The following is a 23,099-nucleotide window of genomic DNA, read 5'->3' on the forward strand; positions in this document are numbered from 1 at the left end:
TCGGCACGAGCATTTCGGAAATTCCACGGGTGTTCGAGGAGTGCTGTGGTGTCTTCGACACGTGGTGAAACCAGGGTGAAATCACGTTCAACCGTCGCGGGGTTGGACGGCGACCCCTCGTTATAGATGTCGAACGTCCTAGGCTGAGCAGACTGGTAAAACAGGACAAGCGGCAAGCTGTGGCAGAACTAATATCAGACTTTATTGTTGGAAAGAGTACGAGTGTATCTGAACACAACGTGCACCGAAAGTTCCTGACGAGGGACGACCCCGTGCATGTGCTCTCGTTAACACCACGACATCGGCAATGACGATTGAAATGGGCGAGTGACCATCAGCACTGGACTCTGGCGCAATGGCATAGCGTTGCGTGGTTTGATGAATCCGATGCCTTCTTCATCATGCCGATGGGATGGCTCGAATCCGTCGTCTTCCAGGGAAACAGTTCCTTGACACTATACTGTGGGACGGAGACAAGCTGGCGGCAGCTCCATTATGCTTTGGGAACATTCACGTGAGTAGATGTGGGTGCTGCGGAGTTCGTGCGAGGCACCATGACGACAACGGAGTACCGCACACCTGTTGCAGACCACGTACACCCCTCCATGACGACCATCGTTCCCGACGACAGTGGCATTATTCAAAAAGATAATGCTCCATATCACAAGGTCAGGAGCGTGATGGAGTGGTTAGAGGAACACAGTAGGGAGTTACAGTTGATGTTCTCGTCCCCCAACTCGCCAGTTCTGCACCCGTTCGAACACATCTGGGATTTGATTGAATGTAGCCTCTGCCTCCACCCCCCACAGAATTTACGGGGATTAGGTTAGTTATGTGTTTGCAGATGTGGTGCCAACTCCTTCCAACATACTACCAAGGCCTCGTTGATTTCATGCCACGACGCGTCGCCGCTGTTATCTGTGCCAAAGGTGGATATACCGGCTATTAGGTAGGAGGTCGTAATTTTCTGGCTGATCAGTGTATACTCTCACTTTCATCTTCTCCTTGTGACGTCGGTATGTATACCTGAACTATTATTGTCGGTGTTGGTTTGCTGTAGAATATGATGAGAACAACCGTATCGCTGAACTGTTTACATTATCAGATTCTCTTTACTACTTTCCTATTCATAACAAATCCTACTGCCGCTTACAATTTTCTGTTGCTGTTGATGTTATCCTATATTCGTACGATGAGAAGTCCTTATCATCAGTACTTATTTCACTTACCCCCATATCTAGATTGAGCATTTACATTTCCTTTATAGATTTTCTAGCTTCTCTACAACGTTCAAACTGCTGACGTTACATGATCCGACTCGTAGAACGTTATCCTTTCGTTGATTACTCCATTTTTTCCGTTCGTCACCTGCCACTTGACGCCGGCCGGAGTGGCCGAGCGGTTAAAGGCGCTACAGTCTGGAACCGCACGACCGCTACGGTCGCAGGTTCGAATCCTGCCTCGGGCATGGATGTGTGTGATGTCCTTAGGTTAGTTAGGTTTAAGTAGTTCTAAGTTCTAGGGGACTTATGACCACAGCAGTTGAGTCCCATAGTGCTCAGAGCCATTTGAACCATTTTGTCACTTGACATTTCCGTCCACCTTGACATTTCACTCCTGGAGATACGAATGGGGGACTAGTCCGGAATCTTTTGCCAATGGACAGATCATCATAACACTTTTCCAATTACAGGCAACGTATCCTGTGAACACACACTGTGTGTCTTTAACGCAGCCGTTTGGGCAAAAGAGCGCCCTGAACTTCTGTCCGCTAGCCCGCCCTCTCTGAGAAGACCGTTGTGAGAACGAGGGTAACTTCTTATGCCAAAAACCTTCGTCCACCATTGATTATGAATTTTATTCACAACATGAGCAGTTGCTGGCTTTCAAACCGGGACCCAGGACATCTTTGCTAGTCAAAGACGCTAGCTCTAAGCCGGAGCAGAAGGTAATCGAAGCATTTGAGACGTGGTGCTACAGATGGATGTTGAAACACGGACTGATAAGGTAAGAAATGAGGAGGTTCTCAACGGAATCGGCGAGGAAAGGAATATATGGAAAACACTGACAAGAAGAACGGACTCCTTGACAGGACATATGTTAAGACACACGAGGAATAACTTCCATTGGACTAGAGAGAGCTGTAGAGCGTAATAACTGTATAGGAAGATAGAGATTGGAACACATGTAGAAAATAAGAGGACATATGTTGTAAGTGATACTCTGAATTGATAAGGTTGCCACAGGAGAAGTATTTGGTGGACCGCATCAAATCTGTCAGATGACTGATGATTCTATAAAAATGAAGGCTAATCTCAAGAACTAATGTAGGAGCTAAACTCCTTTTTCGCCTCCACCTCCATCCCTTTGACAGGCAGGCAGTTTTTACCCCAAGAGCGATTCGTTACAGACGGTAAGCGATATGTGTACCAAGTTGGTTGAAATCGGCCCAGTGGTCTAGGAGGGGTTGTTGGACAAAAATACATACATACGTTTTTATAATATGAGACTATTCGCACAGTCAGAAAATTTCTATATGGGTTGAAACGGACACCTTTAGATCCATAGCCTGTCGCTCTGTCAATGAGTCACCGAGCCAGGAAGACATAACAATTTTAATTAATATATTTCAGGACAGAACCCATGTGCAAAGGTACGGAATATCTATCTACCGTCTTACAAAATGTAAACGGAACAGGAGTGAAGGAAAATAATACTTTTAAACTAACAAGGGGAGGGAACAACGATTGGAACGTGGATTTACTGTAAACTTCGTACACTCGTAGTACTCCATGAGGAGAACAAGATGTGTAAGCAGTAGCGCGTACTTCTCAAGCGTTACTGAGCTAATCGCAAGATAATTTCGGTCGTCAAATATACAACCTGTGCGTGGCCATTTTTACCACGAAACGGCCGCAGCCGAGCGGTTCCGGCACGGTAGATCAGCGTGTTCGGTCAGAGCGATAGCTACCCTTTATAATATAAAAAAAACTAAGCAAACGGATCATCGAACCAACTGAACAGGTGTCATCCGACGTCCGCCCTGAACAAATTCAACGAACAATATAGAAAAAAAAAATGTTTTTTTCTTTTCCTTTTTTTTTAAAAAAAAAGTGGTTGGCGGTCAAGCCGTTGAATCGAGCTCCGTTCGCAGTTTGTTTTTTATTTTCAACACAGTAATTTTCTTTATTATTTATATTACAATTGATATAATGGGAAAAATACGTGTAATAGGATGAGCTTTTATTAAATTTACAATGTTATTTGGCAGTCTACTAATTTTTATTATCACAAATAATATAATATTCATAATATAATATAAACATTCGTTTACTATCAACTAGTAAACGACCAAACGCATAAAGTGATACTGAAAATGCGTGCTTGGTCGTGTCTTCAAAACTTAATCGTAAGAGAACGAAAAATTGCTTCTCGGAAGACGCTATTAAAATACACTCGATACTGCATAACCAATTATCACAGCCGATTTTTTAGGAAATACTGCGTTATGCATGGTTTGCTTCCAGATTATCATGTGAAAGAGAGGTTTTTGAAAATGTTAACGAGGTTTGTTTTTCCACGGAAAACGTCAAAAGACCTTGCGTATGCGGAAACATAGCATTTATTCAATGTAGCTGGTGCCGTTTAACTGTATGTTTACCATGTTTTTACGAAAAATACCATCCTGCAACTTTTATTCGTAATTTCGAAAGCGACGATTAATTGTACATCTTTCGAAAGCCGTCTGTGCCGGTCAAAACTTGGAGGTCACAAGTCGTTTCGGGCTCCTTCCAGGTATAAGGGATTTCTCAGATCACGGACAAGCATACAGTTTCAGTGTGAATTTACGCATTTGGTCGTTTACTAGTCGATAGTTATGATTATTACATTATTTGTGATAATAAAAATTAGTAGACTGCCAAATAACATTGTAACTTTAATAAAATTTCGTCCGATTACACGTATTTTCCCCATTATATCAATTGTAATATAAATAATAAAAATAAAAACTGACGAACGGAACTCGATCGAGCGATCCAGCGGCGTGAACGCTAAACACTTTAAAAAAAAGTTCTATATTGTTCGTTGAATTTCTTCAGGGCGGACGTCCGATGACACCCGTTCAGTTTGTTCGATGATCCGTCCACTCAGTTTTTTTATTATAAATGGTAACTAACCCTCTTTTTTTTTAACAGTTGGCTCACAGTTTATTACGCATTCAACTTTTTTTTTTTTTTAATCTCATTTTGTTCGTTTCATCTGCTCGGTGTGGACGTCACAAGACACTCGATTCAGTTCGTCGTTGATCCATTAACTCAGTTTTTTTTATTACAGAGGGCAGCTAACCCTCTGACCGAACACGCTGAGTTACCGTGCAGGCAAAAATGTGAAACGCTTCACTATTTTGCGTGTCATCCATTGCGCAGGGACCATGCTAATCTTCTCTGTATCGTTCCAATTTTAGTATATGTACTGCCGAAGCAAGTACGTAAATCTCATTTTGTTCCATATTGTTCGTTGAATTTGTTTGTGGCGGACGTCCGATGACACTCGTTCAGGTTGTTCGTTGATCCGTTTACTCAGTTTTTCATTACAGAGGGTAGCTAAACCCTCTGACCGAACACGCTGAGCTACCGTGCCGGTATTTTGTTCGTTTTCGTTCGTTGTATCTGCTCGGGGCGGACGTCGGAAGACACCCGATTCAGTTCGTGGTTGATCCATTAACTCAGTTTTTTTATTACAGAGGGCAGCTAACCCCCTGACCGAACACGCTGCGTTACCGTGCCGGCATAGATATATATTCGACGACTGAAATTATCTTACGATTTTCTCAATATCGCTTGAGAAGTACGCGCTACGGCTTAAACATTTTGTTGTGCTCATGGAGTACTACGATTGTACGAAGTTTGCAGTAAATCAGCGTTCCAAACGTCGTGGCCTCCCCTTGTAAGTACGTTTCAGCACGCAACATACTGTGGCTTCCAGTGTGCAACGTAGACATAGACGAGTATTGCTCAGTCGGCGAATCTACGGAGTGTCGTTCTGGAGGGCAGTATATGTCGCGCAGGCCGGAAGGAAGGAGGGTCTCCGTCCGAGGCGCCGTGTCGGCGTTTGCGGCTGTGACGGATGGTGGCGCTATTTCCGGAGTGTCGGGCGCGCGTATCGACTGCCCCCTGCGTGACCCCACACGCGTGCGGCCGCCAGGACAGCACAAGGCCCACTGACCACGAGCAGCGCGGAGGCGGCGGTGGGCAGGGGACCACGAGGCCAGCCTAGTCGGCCTGTCTCTGCGCCATGGTGCCGGCCAGGCACATTGTGCAGGGAATACGTGAAAGAAAAGAAGAGTGAGAAGTGTAAATGAGAAAGCAAATCATCAAAAGGAAGACCAAAAGCAAAGGAAAAAAAACCAAGCAAAATGAGGATTAGAAGGAGTGGAACTGAAGGGAGAGGAAGAGGGCCAGTGAAGAGGAAATTTAGAAGACTAAAGAAAGGGGGTTGCAGAAGATTTGGGAGGTGTTGTGTACATAGTTCTCCATAGTCAGAGCGTACACAACTTTCCCACTAGAGCGCGCCCCGCTAAGCACAACAGCGCACGCACAGCGCTCGTCCTTCTCCGCACTACGAGATGGCGCTGCCTTAGAGACGGACCAAATTCTGCTTCCGCCGATCCACGTATTAATATGTAACGCAGCCAATGAGATTGCTGCTAATGTAGAACCTTTTCTCCTTGCGGATCACACTCGTGCAGTGATACCTGAATGCGTGAGGTATTATAACGAGTCTACAGACCTCCAATTAGTCAGTCTGCATTTGTCTGCACCAGTCTGCATTAGTCTGTACCAGTCTATAGTCAAGTTTCAGTATGCACCTAATAAGATTATCATATTCCTGTACATAGCCATGAAGAGAAATGTATAGACACTTTGTCAAGTATCAGAGATATGTGAGAATAAGATTAATGTACCAAGACCAAAGGAACTTCAGATTGTCAATTGCAAACAGGATCCAGAATCAAGTTACGTAATGTCTGTGCTTTTTATTATTTTAATAAATGTGTGTGAAAAATAATCAAGTTCTGTTTAAAGTTGGTCACCGTCAATCTGATACTCTAAGTGTGCAAGTGGCATTTCTATCATCTACCTAACAGCAGAAGCTAAACACGCCACGGTAAGAGCACGAGACATATTGCTGACACTCGCCTACTTTGTTAGAGCGACAAGTCAAATAATCTGATGGTGTGTGTACCAAAGATCTTACAGTACGCACACCACAGAAGGAGAGTGCAGGAAAGGAGAAATAAGAGGAAGAGAAGTAGAGAATAGAAAGGATGTGGGAACAGAAGGGAGCAGAGGTGAAGCAAAGGAAAATAATGGTGTGGAAAAGAAAAGGGGAATGGAAGAGAGGCACTAAGAGAGGGGATGGTTGGGTGAAGAGTGGTATGATAGAAAATAAGACAAACAGAAGAGAGAGAGGAAGAGGACAGGAAAACATGAGAGAGATAATTAGGGAATAGAGTGATAATGAAGACGAAAACCAGAGTGGGTGAGTGAGTGAGTGATGGATGAATAAGGGAATAAAATATAGAGAGATAAATAGAGGTAATTGTCATCTTCAACTTTTTTAGTCCTGTCTTCCTCAGTTGCGTGTAATATTACGGTATATTGATAATTTTTACTTATGGACCGTCTGACAGAAACCAAAACACTGCATTGAAACAAGCGTTCAGTTCATAGTGCTGTGGAACGTGCGAAAAAATCCGCAAATTGGCATTCATAAGAAGAAGAACAACACCAAAAATGCAACAGGAACGTAATATGTAAGAAATTGTCCACGCAACCTGCTACTGATGATGCCTTGCAGAAAATAAAGGCGAAACGCGTATGGCACTAAAATTGTGTTTTATTCAGTTGCTGTGAGACGGTCCATAAGTAAAAATTATCAATATACCGTAAGAGGTAATTGTAATAGCAGCAGCAGCAAGAGTAGTAGATGAAGACAAATAGGAGAGACAAGAGAGTGATAGTACATGGAGTCAGCATGAAATAGTCATTTTCATTTTACTCTGTGTAAAAGAGACAAATGGTCTGCTCTAAAAAAAATGAACACTTTGGTACTTACAGAATTTTGTCTTGCTCTTCAGCCGAAGAGGATTGACTATACAGGTGTTAATAACTATCGCCCAGCATCACTCCTTACATCTTCTAAAATTTTTGAGATGGTATGTACTCCAGGCTTGTCAACCATATACGTAGTAATGGGCTATAGTTTGTGTTATGTCTAGACAAGACAGCCTAGACACAATGAGAGGAAGCCGAAAGGCACGCGCTACGCTCACGCAGATGGGCGTGAGGTCTGAAACAGGATACGTAATGAATGCTATAAAGAAAAGTACGTAGCTTCTGGAATACTTAACTTTAATCCATCCTTTTGGTACATCTGGAGATTGTGGCGCTACAAGTGAGACTCTTTAGATACATGCAATTTTACTAATGGCGCCTTGCTAGGTCGTAGCCATTGACTTAGCTGAAGGCTATTGTAACTATCTGCTCTGCAAATGAGCGAGGCTTCGTCAGTGTAGTCGCTAGCAAAGTCGTCCGGACACGCGGGTCCGACATGTACTAATGGACCGCGGCCGATTTAAAGCTACCACCTAGCAAGTGTGGTGTCTGGCGGTGACACCACAGTTTGGATCTGAAATAGCCCAGCTACTTACACATTTACTGAGCATATAATAAAATATTTAAATAACAAACTATCACTAGTTGCGACGTTCCGCGATTTATCGAAGGTCAATCACCATCTTATGGAATACGTAGTTCAGTGTATGCCTCGTTTAGTTTTTATTTAAGAAACAGGATGCAGGAACATTTATGGGGGGATATCATCTACTCCAGGTGCCTTGTTTCAACTCAGCTCTACCAGTACACGGTCAAATTTTTCTCGCACTATCATAATTCCCACGTTGTCATCATTTACTTCCTTTTCCCTTTCTGTTTTAGTCTTGTCATTTTCCTTATGTAATCCTTCTGTGGCCTGCATTTTAGCTTTGTCTTCGTTGCTTAGTAGCGAGGTACATATGAGTAAGATGCTTCGTACTGGTTTTCCGCATAGGCTCCTAATATTCTTTCTCAAAACTTCTCTTTGATTTCCCTATAGGCAGCATATATCTCTCTAGTTTTCGTGCGTGCTGTAGAGCCTAGCCATTTTGCACATTTTATCAGTATAATTTTTTAGAGGTCTGTGTTCCCTTTTGCCTGCTGCAGTAGCTGCTTTTTATATATTTTCTCCTTTCCATTATTCTTTGTCCTTTTCGTTGATGTCTCTAACTTGAGAGTAACAATTATACAGGGTGTAGACGATTCTAAACTGAATATTTTGAGACAAAGAACCAATGGGCGCCAACGAGTACTTCAGGCGTACACGGCCCGAGTAAGCAAGACGTGTGAGGCACGTGTTTAAAGCTGCTGTCTTTCACGGAAGATTTGCGATAAAATGAGGCAGAAGAGATTGATAACATGCCTTCTGGGTTTGGAGGAAGTGCCTAATCGCAGATGTGCGTTTAATATGTGGAACAGCGGAATACTGTGTACGGAAACGCAAACGAATATACAGTAAAGAGTTCTCCAATAGGTGTCATACAAATGTGAAGAGCCGGCCGGAGTGGCCGAGTGGTTCTAGGCGCTTCAGTCTGGAACCAGGCGACCGCTACGGTCGCAGGTTCGAATCCTGCTTCGGGCATGGATGTGTGTGATGTCGTTAGGTTAGTTAGGTTTAAGTAGTTCTAAGTTCTAGGAGACTGATGACCTAAGATGTTAAGTCCCATAGTGCTCAGAGCCATTTGAACCATTTTGCCAAATGAGAAGAACACCGGTAACACTCTCACTCTTCCGCCTCCCCGAGTCCTTAAGGAATTCCAATCCCACGTATAAAACAGCCACTGGTGACTGATTACATTAAAAATGAGTTACTTCTACATCTACATCTACATGGATACTCTGGGAATCACATTTAAGTGCCTGGCAGAGGGTTCATGGAACCACCTTCACAATTCTCTATTATTCCAATCTCGTATAGCCGCCCAGAAAGAATGAACACATCTATCTTTCTGTACAAACTCTGATTTCCCTTATTTTATCGTGGTGATCGTGCCTCCCTATGTAGGTCGGTGTCAACAAAATATTTTCGCGTTCGGAGGAGAAAATTGGTGATTGGAATTTCGTGAGAGGATTCCGTCGCAACGAAAAATACCTTTCTTTTAATGATTTCGAGCCCAAATCCTGTATCATTTCTGTGTCACTCTCTCCCATATTTCGTGATAATACAAAACGTGCTGCCTTTCCTTGAACTCCGTCAATCCTATCTGGTAAGGATCGCACGCCGCGCAGCAGTATTCTAAAAGAGGACGGACTAGCGTAGTGTAGGCAGTCTCCTTAGTATGTTACATTTTCTAAGTGCTCTGTCAATAAAATGCAGTCTTTGGTTCACCTTCCCCACAACATTTTCTATGTGTACCTTCCAATTTAAGTTGTACGTAACTGTAATACCTAGGTATTTAGTTGAATTTACGGCTTTTAGGTTAGGGTTGGGTTGGTTTGTTTTGGGGAAGGAGACCAGACAGCGGGGTCATCGGTCTCATCGGATTAGGGAAGGACGGGGAAAGAAGTCGGCCGTGCCCTTTGAAAGGAACCATCCCGGCATTTGCCTGGAGTGATTTAGGGAAATCACGGAAAACCTAAATCAGGATGGCCGTACGCGGGATTGAACCGTCGTCCTCCCGAATGCGAGTCCACTGTTTAACTACTGTGCCACCTCGCTCGGTACAAATTTTTAGATTAGACTGATTTATCGTGTAACCGAAGTTTAACGAGTTCCTTTTAACACTCATGTCTATGACTTCACACTTTTCGTTATTTAGGGTCAACTGCCACTTTTCGCTCCATTCTGACATCTTTTCTAAATCTTTTTGCAGTTTGTTTTGATCTTCTGATGACTTTATTAGTCGATAAACTACAACGTCATCTGCAATCAACCGAAGACGGCTGCTCAGATTGTCTCCAAAATCGTTTATAAAGATAAGGAACAGGAAAGGGCCAATAACACTACCTAGGAGAACGCCAGAAATCACTTCTGCTTTACTCGATGACTTTCCGTCAGTTATAAGAACTGTGACCTCTCTGACAGGAAATCACAAAAAAATGGCTCTGAGCACTATGGGACTTAACATCTATGGTCATCAGTCCCCTAGAACTTAGAACTACTTAAACCTAACTAACCTAAGGACATCACACAACACCCAGTCATCACGAGGCAGAGAAAATCCCTGACCCCGCCGGGAATCGAACCCGGGAACCCGGGCGTGGGAAGCAAGGACGCTACCGCACGACCACGAGCTGCGGACGGGAAATCACAAATCCAGTCACATAACTGCGACGATATTCCATAAGCACGCAATTTCACTACGAGCCTCTTGTGTGGTACAGTGTCAAAAGCCTTCCGGAAATCGAGAAATACAGAATCGATCTGAAATCCCTTGTCAATAGCACTGAACACTTCATGTGAATAAAGAACTAGTTATGTTTCACATGAACGATGTTTTCTAAACCCATGATGACTGTGTGTCAATAGACCGTTTTCTTCGAGGTAATTCATAATGCTCGAACACAATATATATTCTAAAATCCTGCTGCATATCGATGTTAACGATACGGGCCTGTAATTTAGTGGACTACTGCCTCTCTTGAATATTGGTGTGACCAGTGCAACTTTCCAGTCTTTGTGTACGGATATTTTGTCGAGCGGAGGGTTGTATATGGTTGTTAAGTATGGAGCGAATGCATCAGCATACTCCGAAAGGAACCTAATTGGTATACAGTATGGACCAGAAGACTTGCTTTTATTAAGTGATTTAAGTTGCTTCACTACTCCGAGGATATTTACTTCTACGTTACTCATGTTGGCAGCTGTTCTCGATTAAAATTATGGAATATTTACTTCGTCTTCTTTTATGAAGGCATTTCGGAAGGCTGTGTTTAGTAACTCTGCTTTGGCAGCATTGAGTAGAGGTAAAAAAAGGTAACTCAGAAATTTGAAACACGTTTTTCTCTAAATTATATTTTTCAAATTGGCGAGAACATAACATGAGAATGATACAAACGATTTTGATCGGCATTGGATTCCGGCGATCTAAATCGCATTCTCCATCAGCTTACGTAGCCTTCTTGCGATACCTTCAAAATTCTATTTTCGGTGCACGATTTTGTCTCGATTTTGCAGCCGCAGAAAATGATATTTGTTTCAACACGTCACCATTTTGTTTGAACATAATATTCCTTAATTGTCCTATGTATACTGATAGAAAATATATTGAAAACGACTTACACAACTTTATTTTGTTACAGATCCTGTAGAAGGGCTTGGGAATTGCCGCCGACGATGAATGTTACGGCTGCAAGGGGCCCTTCAACCCGGCACAACAGTTAAAGGGAGCGTAAGATGTGGACACAAAAGTCATTCCTTTTACTTTATTTGAAAAAAAATGACGAAAATCACCTGCTTTTCGTGAGTTCAAGGAGGTCTACCTCCTAAAGTCAGCAATGGGTCGGTTGTCCGCATGTTCGCGCGGAAGAGAAACACGTATGTCAGTAAAGAAGAGATATATTCCCACATACTATCGATTCAGCACATTGGCAGAGTTAATTTCCTTTCCATAATCTTGTGTTTCTTAGGCAGACGTACAATTTTCTCTGTGAGGTAACGAATTTTTATTTCCAAAAACCCTTTGTTGGTGTCAAAAATGCTAAGCTGTGTCATGAAGTCTGTATTAAACTATAGGTCCTGCAATAACTGGCTTGGTAAGTCGGTTGAAAGGTCAGAGAAAGGCAAGGTCATGCCACTTCCAATTAGACAATGCTTAATGAAGTGCTGTGGTTTTCTGTTCAGCTTTACGTATAGGATGGTACGTCGGACGTACTAAGAATTATTAATTACGAGTAATAAGTTACAGAGATTTAGTGTGAAGCATCTTATATCTGGTATCGATAGTTACGATGCCACGGCGTAGGTGCAAGTTCTTAGGTTGGCACTACGACACCGACACCGACGACAGCACCCTCTAGCCGGCGCTGTGCAGCTCTACGAGCGCCGCTCCAGATTCTACCCATTTGATTCCGAGCTGACGACGAAGCATCTCAGCTTCTACTTCATAGGGGGCTAGCCATTACAGACTTTGTTACTTCAATGATAGTTTGTTGGTAGATCTCCTAAATTCATATGATCTGATGCAAACTGTGTTTTTTCCAACTAGGGTGCAGGGGAACAGTAGCACAGTCATAGACAATATTTTTATTCATTCTTCATTACTAGATGGGAATTATGTTAGTAAAAGGGTGAATGGCCTTTCAGACCTTGATGCACAAATTTTAACACTGAAAGGTTTTTGTACTCTAACCAACGTCGTATTTAATTACAAACTACGTCGGAAAGTTAATCCAACAGCAATAGAGAGTTTTTCAAAACTTGTCAAGGAACAAGAGTGGCAAGATGTTTATAGTGCCGATAATATAGATGATAAATACAGTGCTTTCCATAACACATTTCTCATGCTCTTTGAGAGTTGCTTTCCATTAGAACATTCTAAACGGGGTGCTAGCGGTAATGGACAGCCTGGTTGGCTGACTAGTGGGGTAAGAATATCATGTAGAACAAAGCAGGAATTACATCAAAATGTTAGAAGTAGTCACAATCAAGCTACAGTAGCCCATTACAAACAGTATTGTAAGGTGCTTAAAAATGTGATTAGCAAGACAAAAAGTATGTCCTATGCAAATAGAATAGCTAATTCACAGGATAAAATTAAAGCCATATGGTCAGTTGTGAAGGAAGTGTCTGGTCAGCAGCACAGGGTTGACGATATAAAGTCAGTTTGCAGTAATAATATTTCTGTTACTGATAAATCAGATATATGTACAGTATTTAATAACCATTTTCTGAGCATTGCTGGTGAATTAAATAAAAATTTAGTATCTACAGGAAATCATATAAATTTCTTAGCAAATGCCTTTCCGAGATTGACGTCTGAAATACTCCTCTGTGATACAGACAAGAGGGAGATTCAGACAATAATCAAATCACTGAAGACTAAGGACTCTCATGGTTATGATGGAGTGTCTAGTAGAATATTAAAGTACTGTGCTGCACATGTTAGCCCTGTATTTTGCCATATTTGTAATTTTTCCTTTAGGAATGGTCAGTTTCCTGAGCGATTAAAGTACTCAGTAGTAAAGCCGCTTTATAAAAAGGGAGAAAGGGATAATGTAGATAATTTTAGACCTATTTCTATGCCATCAGTGTTTGCAAAAGTTATCGGAAAGGCTGTGTATGTAAGGTTAATTGATCACTTTATATCACACGATTTGCTATCAAGTGTACAGCTCGGCTTTAGAAGTCGTTTGACAACTGAAAATGCTATATTCTCTTTTCTCTGTGAGGTACTGGATGGGCTAAACAAAAAGTTTCGAACGCTTGGCGTGTTTTTTGATTTAACAAAGGCATATGACTGTGTTGATCACACAATATTGCTCCAGAAGTTGGACCATTACGGAATAAGGGGAGTAGCTCACAATTGGTTCACCTCTTACTTTAGCAACAGGCAGCAAAAGGTCATTATTCACAATGTTGATAACGGCTGTGATGTGGGATCTGAGTTGGGTACTGTCAAGTGGGGGGTGCCCCAGGGATCAGTGTTGGGGCCACTCCTGTTCCTTATTTATATAAATGATATGCCCTCTAGTATTATGGGTAAATCCAAAATATTTCTGTTTGCTGATGACACTAGCTTGGTAGTAAAGGATGTTTGTTGTGTGCAACATTGGCTCAGATTCAAGTAGAGCAGTACATGACCTCAGTTCATGGCTTGTAGAAAATAAACTAACGTTAAATCACAGTAAGACTCAATTTTTACAGTTCCTAACACACAATTCAACAAAACCTGACGTTTTAATCTCACAGAACGGGCATATGATTAGTGAAACTGAACAGTTCAAATTTCTAGGTGTTCAGATAGATAGTAAGCTGTCGTGGAAGGCCCACGTTCAGGATCTTGCTCAAAGACTTAATACTGCCATTTTCACTATTCGAACGGTATCGAAAGTGAGTGATATTTCGACACGTGAATTAGTCTACTTTGCTTATTTTCATTCACTTATGTCGTATGGTGTTATGTTTTGGGGTAACTCTTCCCATTCTAGAAGGATATTTTTGGCTCAGAAACGGGCGGTTCGGGCAATAAGTGGTGTGGGTTCACGAACCTCTTGTCGACCTCTTTTCAGGAGTCTGGGTATTTTGACATTGGCCTCTCAATATGTATATTCCTTATTGTCGTTTCTTGTTACCAATATTAGTTTATTTCCAAGAATAAGCAGCTTTCACTCGGTTAATACTCGCCAGAAATCAAACCTCCAGCCGGTCGGAGTGGCCGAGCGGTTCTAGGCGCTAGAGTCTGGAGCCGCGCATCCGCTACGATCGCAGGTTCAAATCCTGCCTCGGGTATGGATGTGTGTGATGTCCTTAGGTTAGTTAGGTTTAAGTAGTTCTAGGTTCTAGGGGACTGATGACCTCAGAAGTTATGTCCCATAGTGCTCAGAGCCATTTGAAGCATTTTCAAACCTCCATTTGGATCGGACTTCCTTAACTCTTGTGCAAAAAGGTGTGCAGTTTACTGCTGCATCCAATTTCAATAAGCTGCCACTCGAATTCAAAAATCTTAGCAGTAATCCTCGCGCTTTCAAATCGAAACTGAAGAGTTTCCTCATGGGTCACTCCTATTCTGTCGAGGAGTTAATTGAAAAATTAAGATGATTCTCATTGTATTGCTGATACCGTTTGCTTAAACTTATGGACAGATTTTCTTTCAAGTTCATGAACATTTATTTTTATCTGTTATTACATTTTATGTTGTGAGTTCATGTACTGACGCGTTCCATGACCTTGGAGATTTGCTCCTCAATTTGGTCCTACGGAAGTTGATATTTAAATAAATAAATAAATAAACTAGTAGCTGTTAGCGTTCATACCTGCACTGCTTCGCACCTACGTGCTCATCTCAGCCAAAGTTAAGTAACCATTATGAAGTCATAATTTTGATTATAGTAAACTTGTAAAATATACAAGCAGTACCGAAGTATTTCACCTTTTCCTGCTCCTATTCCCTTCCTACATTCAGCCTACCTTTCAGTTTACAGGAGCAGACCCATGCGCTGCCTATCCATGCGGGATACAAAATTATAGACTCAAGAAATCTGTTAATTATTTCTTATGACCCACGTACATTGTCTAGTGCGCTGAAACGTTCGTAACAAGAAACCAGAACGCGAAAATTTTATCTGCTGTAAGACAATTGAAAGAGTCTGCTTTAGCAGTGACACCACCTTTTATAGCGTTACGCACATGCATTTTGAAACATAATGTTTAAACACAAATATGACACTGCCCAATTTTTTTGCTTTTGTCTCTTCCAGAACAATAGCCTACAAATATTTAGATGCCTGTATTTTATTCATTGTTGACAAACAAACAGAACTACACAAAAAGGTCGCATGGAAGTAACTAAGATTTTGCATTTTGGAGGACGACGGTTCGATACCGCGTCCGGCCAGCCTGATTTAGGTTTTCCGTGATTTCCCTAAATCACTCGAGACAGATGCTTAGATCGTTCCTTTGAAAGGCACGGCCGACTTCCTTCCCCATCCTTCCATAATCCGATGAGACGGATGACCTCGCTGTCTGGTCTCCTTCCCCAAACAACCCGCCCCAACTCATAAATTCACTGCCCAAAAAAATTAATACATCTGGAAAGACGACGCAGATTTTGATCTGATGACGTCATATACCACCTGGGGATAGTACGAGAAGATGTACTCATAGTGGTTTCAGCGTCGTCCGCCAACAGATAGCGAAGCGGCATGGTTACCATAGCTGCGCCTGGCCTTTAAAAGGGAATGTTCGCAGCCAGAAGTCTCAGTGTGGGCAAACGTGTGAAGCAAGCAAGCAGGCAACCAAGCCACTCGCGCTTGCTACAGCCAACTGAGTGTGTTTGAAAGAGGTCAAATTGTGGCCTTCCGAGTGGCAGGATGTTCCTTTCAAAGAATGGCCCACAAGTGGGACGTACTGCGTCAGTTGTACAACGATACTGTCATCAGTGGTCAAGTGAACATTCTCACACCCGTAGACGAGGTTCTGAACGTCCATACAGCACAGACGCCTGACAGGATTGTTGTATTCTAAGGGCAGCAGTGGCAAATCGTACTATCACAGCACAGATAAAAGGGCTTGTGAGTCCAGACGTGTCAACACGAAATGTTGCGGACCGGTGTAACTACAAGCACGCACACCTTAGCCAGTATTCCATTCACGCAAAGTATCGATGTGTACGGCACGAGCGGAGCCGTCAGAGGATCACTTGGAAGATGGAATGGCGCGCCACGGTCTTTAGCGATAAAAGATTCTGCCTGCACACAACTGATGGTCGTTTGCGTGAATGACGTAGACTTGCTGAGCCCTACCACAGGCCTTATGGTCTGGGGTACGATAAGCCATAACTCTCATTCATCTGTGATGTTTCTGAAGGGAACGCTAACCAGCGCTCTGTATGTGCAGGAGGTTGCTAGACCCGTTATCTTGCCCTTATTGCAACTGGAAGGTGATGTGTAGTTCCAACAGGATAATGCTCGACCATACACTGCTCGCGAAACTCAACGTGGTCTGCAGGACGTGCAGCAACTTCCCTGACCAGCACGATGTCCAGACTTGTCTCCAATCGCTCACATTGGGACATGACGAACGGGAAGTGACACGTGTGACTAGTCAACCAACAACTATTACAGAACTACGTGAACATGTCGAGCAGGCGTGGAATAACGTTATTCCAGGACAGTCTTCGCCATCTGTACGATCGACAGGATATCAGTCAGCGCCTGCGTGTGGAGCCTACACCACATACTAGGATGGATGTTTCAGCACGGGTCGATACTTGGTACCTAAGAACCGCTTGTGCTATTGATCTGTAAATGAAATAATTTCGTGTACTACCACATGTACTGTTACAACATTAAATCCTCAGTGAATTGGAAACCTCTAAAATGATGAACCAGATTTTATTATTATTTTTTTTTCGGCTGTGTAAGATCGTGACTATACAGGGCTATCGGTGTCTGGTTGCTGTTGTAAGTAGGCTGTTTATGCGTTTGTATGTTGGCAGCGCTATGTAGCTCTTTGCGTTAATAACTCTGACAGCACTGTGCAAGATTTTCTGTTGCTGATCGGAGTCATCAGTTGGAGGTGAACAGCCAGCAGTGATGGAAGTTGGGTGTGAGTAGTCAGCTGTGATGGAGGTTAGAGGTTAGTAATTAGCAGTGTTGGAGCTTTGCAGTATTAGCGCGAGCGGACGATCTGGACGTGTCCGAATTCGAGATTGAGTATTATTCATGATTATATAATTTTTGGAACTGGATGTCACGGACAATTATATATTTTGTTAAACTGGATGTCACATTATTAAGGTAAAAATTCATTGTTTTTCTTTGCGACAAAATCTTTCCTTTGCTGACCATATGCCTATTAGTAGTTAGAGCCTACAGTGGTTAGAATCTTTTATTTAGCTGGCTGTATTGCCGTTTGCTGAATTGCGGTAGTTCGGGTAATGAAGATTTTTGTGAGGTGAGTGAGTTATGTAATGTGTAGGTTATTGTTAGGATTTCCTCTTGTTAGGGTCATTCTTATGGGTTAATTTTAAAGCAGCCAGATCGCGTTAGCGTTGAATATTGTGGGTAATTAATATATAGAAAAAGTCTGAGTTGTGCTAGTCAGGCCAAATTCAGTAGCTCAGTGTTGGAATGATGAGGATAAGTAAAGAGAAAGTAGGCTCAGTTAGGTTCAGTTTCACTCAGCAGTTTAAGTAAAAACTTAATAAAGAAGTTTCATCTTCACAGTTATTTCTGTCTAAGTAACTAATATCATTTTTAAGAAGTTTCACCGTTCTAAACTCTGGGGCTGTCTATTACAGCGACAACCCGCGAATGTTATTGATTTGTTTAAAACTGATCAAAAGCATTGTAATAAAATCTGAAAAAACTCACTTGTCTGTTGGTGGAAAAACTGTAGTATGGTCAAAAGCGGAATGTATTATTTGCTTATTCCGTACGACTTAGTAACAGTGTTATTTTAATAGTTACGATAAACGTCTCGCATCCCTAAGTGGCACATCGAACCGTTCCATTATTTCCTAGGCCGTGTAAGCCGAGAGGTAGCGGCATCCAATCCTGGCCGGACTACCGTGTTTCTCAGTCTGTCATTAATCTAGCCTTCACCTGCTGACGATGTGAGAAGTCACCAGGAACGACACGTGGTTCGGATTCCACACTAAACAGTATGCTCAATTGCCTAATGAGGATAGGGATACGCAAGTAGCCGAAGTGTTCGAAATGGTTCAAGTGGCTCTGAGCACTATGGGACTCAACATCTGAGGTCATCAGTCCCCTAGAACTTAGAACTACTTAAACCTAACTAACCTAAGGACACCACATCCATGCCCGAAGCAGGATTCGAACCGGCGACCGTAGCTGTCTCGCGGTTACAGACTGAAGCTCCTAGAACCGCTCGGCCACAACGGCCGGCCAGCCGAAGTGTCATCCAATCGAAAGACTTATACTCGTCACTGAGACACAATCAACTGTTGTTATTATTTTTATGCAACAATATTAGATTAGAGGACTTGATTACGGTCACAAACGACGGTGCTATTGTATTACAATTTTTCCGTCGTCGAAATTGTTCCCATATGAGCGATCCTGAACAATACACTCAGGTGACAAAAGTCATGGGATAGCGATATGAACATATACGGATGGCGGCAGTAACGCGTACACGAGGTGTAAAAGAACAGTACACTGGCGGAGCTGTCATATTGTACTAAGGCGATTCAAGGTTTCCGACGTGGTTATGACCGCACGACAGGGATTAACAGAGTTAAAACGCGGATTGGTAGTTGGAACTAGACGCACGGTACATTCCAATTCGGAAATCTTTAGGGAATTCAGTATTCCGAGATGCACAGTGTCAGGCATGTGCCGAGAATACCAAATGTCAGGTATTACTTCTCACCACAGACAACGAGCCGGCCGGTGTGGCCGAGCGGTTTCTAGGCGCTACAGTCTGGAGCCGCGTGACTGCTACGGTCGCAGGTTCGAATCGTGCCTCGGGCATGGATGTGTGTGATATCCTTAGGTTAGTTAGGTTTAAGTAGTTCTAAGTTCTAGGGGAACTGATGACCTCAGAAGTTTAGTCCCATAGTGCTCAGAGCCATTTGAACCACAGATAACGCCGTGGTCGACAGCATTCACTTATGGACCCGGAGCAGCGGCGTTTGCGTAGAGCTGTCAGTACTCAAGTGCAAGCAAGACTGCGTGAAATAAGCGCAGAAATCAATTTGGGGCGTATGACGAACGCATCCGTTACGACAGTACGGCTAAATTTTTCGTTGTTGAGCTACGGCAACAAATGACCCACGGGAGTGCCTTTGCTGACAGTACGACACCGACTGCAGCGTCTCTTGTGGGCTCGTCGCGATATCGGTTGCGCCCTAGACGATTGTAAAACCTTGGCCTGGTCAGACGAGCCACTACTGCATTTGGTAAGAGGTTATGGTAGGGTTGGAGTGTGGCGTAGACGCCACGGAGCCACGGACCCAAGTTGTCAACAAAGCACTGTGCAAGCTGGTGGCGGCCCCATAATGGTATGAGCTGTGTTTACCTGGAATGGACTGGGTCCTCTGGTCAAATTGATTCGATAATTGAGTGGAAATGGTTATGTTAAGCTACTTGGAGACCATTTTCAGCTACTCATGAACTTCATGTTCGCAAACAACGATGGACATATTATAGACGACAATGCACCATATCACCAGGTCACAATTTTTCGCAGTTGGTTTTAAGAACAGTCTGGACAGTCTGAGCGAATGATTTGGCCACTCATACCGCCCGACACGGGACATTATCGAGAGGTCACTCCATGCACAAAATCCTGCACTGGCAACACTTTCACAATTATGGATGGCTGTAGAGGCAGTGTGGCTCAATATTTGTGAAGGGGACTTCCAACGACTTGTAGAGTCCATGGCATGTCTAGTGGCTGCACTACGCTGGGCATGAGAAGGTCCACGAGCCGTGGCCGGCTTGTGTAGATGGCATTTCTTCTTTGACATTTCCTCACAACTGAGTAGCGTCTTATTGCTCCCTGAGCTACTACCATAATGAGTTGCTGACTTGCCTCCACCAGTGGCAGCAGCAGCGCTTATCGATACTAATATTGCTGTACCATCTTCCGTGTGACCGCTATATTTCCGTATGGTGGTGTGTGTGAGGAGTCAGTCGGTTGCGACAGAGCAGCGGGGAAGTCTCCGCGGCGCGAGGTCAGGCCGGGGCCGCTGGCGGCTTGCACGTGCGGTCGGATTTGTGAGGCACTAGCTGCGAGAGCTGCTAAGTTCGCCGCCCACCGGACCTGGATACTGGAGTTGAGTAATCAGTTAACCTGTTATGAAACCTCAACTGCTGTGACATCTCTTTGTTCATTGTCGGTTGTTGCTTCCTGGGCCGTTCCCGCAAGCAGCTGCGTATGGTGTGCTGGAGTCGGCAAAATTTTGCAGCTGTCTCCCTGTATGGTGTTTAACTGTTGAATTGTTTGTAAATAACTAGTGATGTGCACTAGTGGTATTTTCTGCCCTGTGGCCGTTAACGTTCTGGTTACCTGCCCTGGTCGTTAGCATAGTTTTATGGCAGTGCGTTTTCCTCACCGTGTTGATGATGTCCGGCAAGGCATGTAGTTCGACAGCCTTGGCGTTGTTCATATTTTTTTGAGTGGTTATTGTTCCTTGACTGTATTAAGAAGCCAACTGTGAAGACATAGTGCTGCTTGTTTCTTCGTCCTCGCTGATATTTTCAGTTGTTGCGCCATCGGTCAGGTGGGAGGGAATTGATTAGGTTGTTGATTGGTTCTTCAGCCATCCCTAGGTCGTGTTGCCATCTGATTATTTAGTATTACGATTGGCTGCCTGTCTCACCCACACTTATGTTAGAGTTTAGTCCCCAGGCCGACCCTTGGAACACTTCTGAACACCACTGTCCTGTTATTTTGGATTGTGATTTTCTTTTAGTCTCAAATACTGTGTGATGCCTCCAGCCGTGTATTAATTTAATTTGTTTTCATGTTCAGTATATGGCCTTCAGCCGAACTTTATGTGAAATATTGTAAGATAAGGCCTTCAGCTGTCCTAAATTAAAAATAAAAACTTTTTAAAGGCCAGAACAAATTCTGTTATCCAGGTTTTAAGCCCTCAGTTCTTCTATTTTGTACCTAAGCCCTTCAGCCATGTGTATTCCTGTATAATTTTAATAACTTGTGTTCTGGCCTTCAGCCGTATTGTTTCTGAATTCTTTGAAGTTCATGTGTGATTAAGTGTTTTAGCAAAATAAAGTTTGTATGCTTGTGCAACTATCAGCAACTGATTTGGGCCCCTTTCCACAACCTGATCCGCTCTGTGCTACGAAACCAGATTTCAGTCAGACACGTATTCAGAGATTTCCCGCGACTATTGTAACCTAAGTCTAAATTTCGCGCCTCTGTCGTAGCGTTCCTGTGATCACTAAGCAGCTTTTAGTCTACGTAAACTTTCACTTGCCGGCGGAAACAACAACGAAAACATAGTAAACCCTGCGCTAACTCTAAGATACGACGTGATGTGATGTAACCCACGCAGAGGAGCTGTCAGTGCGTTGATCGCAGTTAGCCCACTGACTATACCGCGTCTACCACTAGAAAGCTTTATGCAAACGAAATACAACACAATAGCGACTTCAAGCGGAATTTTCCATATCGAAATAAACCAGAATATAAAATTTAATTACCTTTGAGCAGTGTTGCACAAAGAGCGAAACCGCATATTCGGACTTCAGGCGACACGTGGCATATCGAAATACAGTACAAAATAAAGCATTTGATTTCCTTTGCGTTTATTCTGCCAAATGTTGTTGTCGATAGCTACACCACTGCGGTGATGTCGACAGAAAGTTAGCTACATTAACACTCGTTCTCCACCAACGAAATAAAAGCCAAGGTGTACACAAAATCGCTTATCATTCCCTGAAAACGAGCAGTGTGTTGCCTTGAGAACACAAAGATATAACTGACAATTCCATAGACACGAATACAACATCATAAATGACCTAGGTGTTCACGAGATACAAAACAGATACATACCGATGAAATAAACAACATGTTTTAAAAATGTTGCCGATGAATTGATGAAAAAATTACAAGGGATTCAAGTGGTGATGTTTTGCATAAATCATGCAAATTCTCGACCTAAAACATAGTTTGGATCAGCATGCTCGAACATTCAGAGCATGGTGGCAATTTAATTCCGAAAAATATTGTTTACCCACATAAAGCCGCTAGTAATTACTAACGCAGGATGGGACAGTGCATTAAAAAAAATAGTTAGTACACCTCTGCTTTGCACGAATATCTTGTGGACCGGAACATCTCGTTTTTGTTTTTTGCTTTTTATAGTGCGGAGGTACGTTTCTTTCCATGTAAGAAAGTTAAATTTAACAAACAGACCAAGTAATTCGTGATCGCGCCAGCTTGTCCAAGTCTCCAGTTTGCAGCTACGTTGATATATTGTTTTCCATTGTATTTTCACAGCAGATTAAGGATGTTTCCTCCAAATAAACTGTGCACTTCACCATTCATTTTCTTTCGTTTTATTATCCTTCCTATTTGGGCTGGTAACGAAAAATGCCCGCTCAGCTTACAATATTTACAGTTTCAAAATGCAAGTAGGATATAAAAAAATGAACAAGGTGCTGTAGAACCGTGTTTATGATTTTAAGAGAAGAAACGTGATGAATATCAGAAGACTTAATACAGGGTGACAAAACGTAAATTAGTTACAAACTGCGGCGTTCACACACTTTATTCGACATGTCTACGTCACTAGAGATATTCGTATTTAGGTTATGACATGTTCAATATGCCTGCCACCATTTGCG

The 23,099-nt window shown here is 42.9% G+C and overlaps 1 protein-coding gene and 1 non-coding gene across 2 annotated transcripts in view; both read right to left on the reverse strand.

The window, feature by feature from the left end:
- LOC124620114 (inactive dipeptidyl peptidase 10-like) overlaps positions 1–23,099 on the reverse strand; it is a 1,175,439-nt gene that overhangs the window by 588,132 nt on the left and 564,208 nt on the right. The window lies entirely within an intron of this gene.
- Positions 4,382–4,489, reverse strand: LOC124620884. Its single transcript, XR_006980398.1, has one exon. It is a non-coding gene; the product is annotated as a U6 spliceosomal RNA (small nuclear RNA).

The sequence above is a fragment of the Schistocerca americana genome, chromosome 6 (genome assembly GCF_021461395.2).
Source record: "Schistocerca americana isolate TAMUIC-IGC-003095 chromosome 6, iqSchAmer2.1, whole genome shotgun sequence".
NCBI lineage: Eukaryota > Metazoa > Arthropoda > Insecta > Orthoptera > Acrididae > Schistocerca > Schistocerca americana.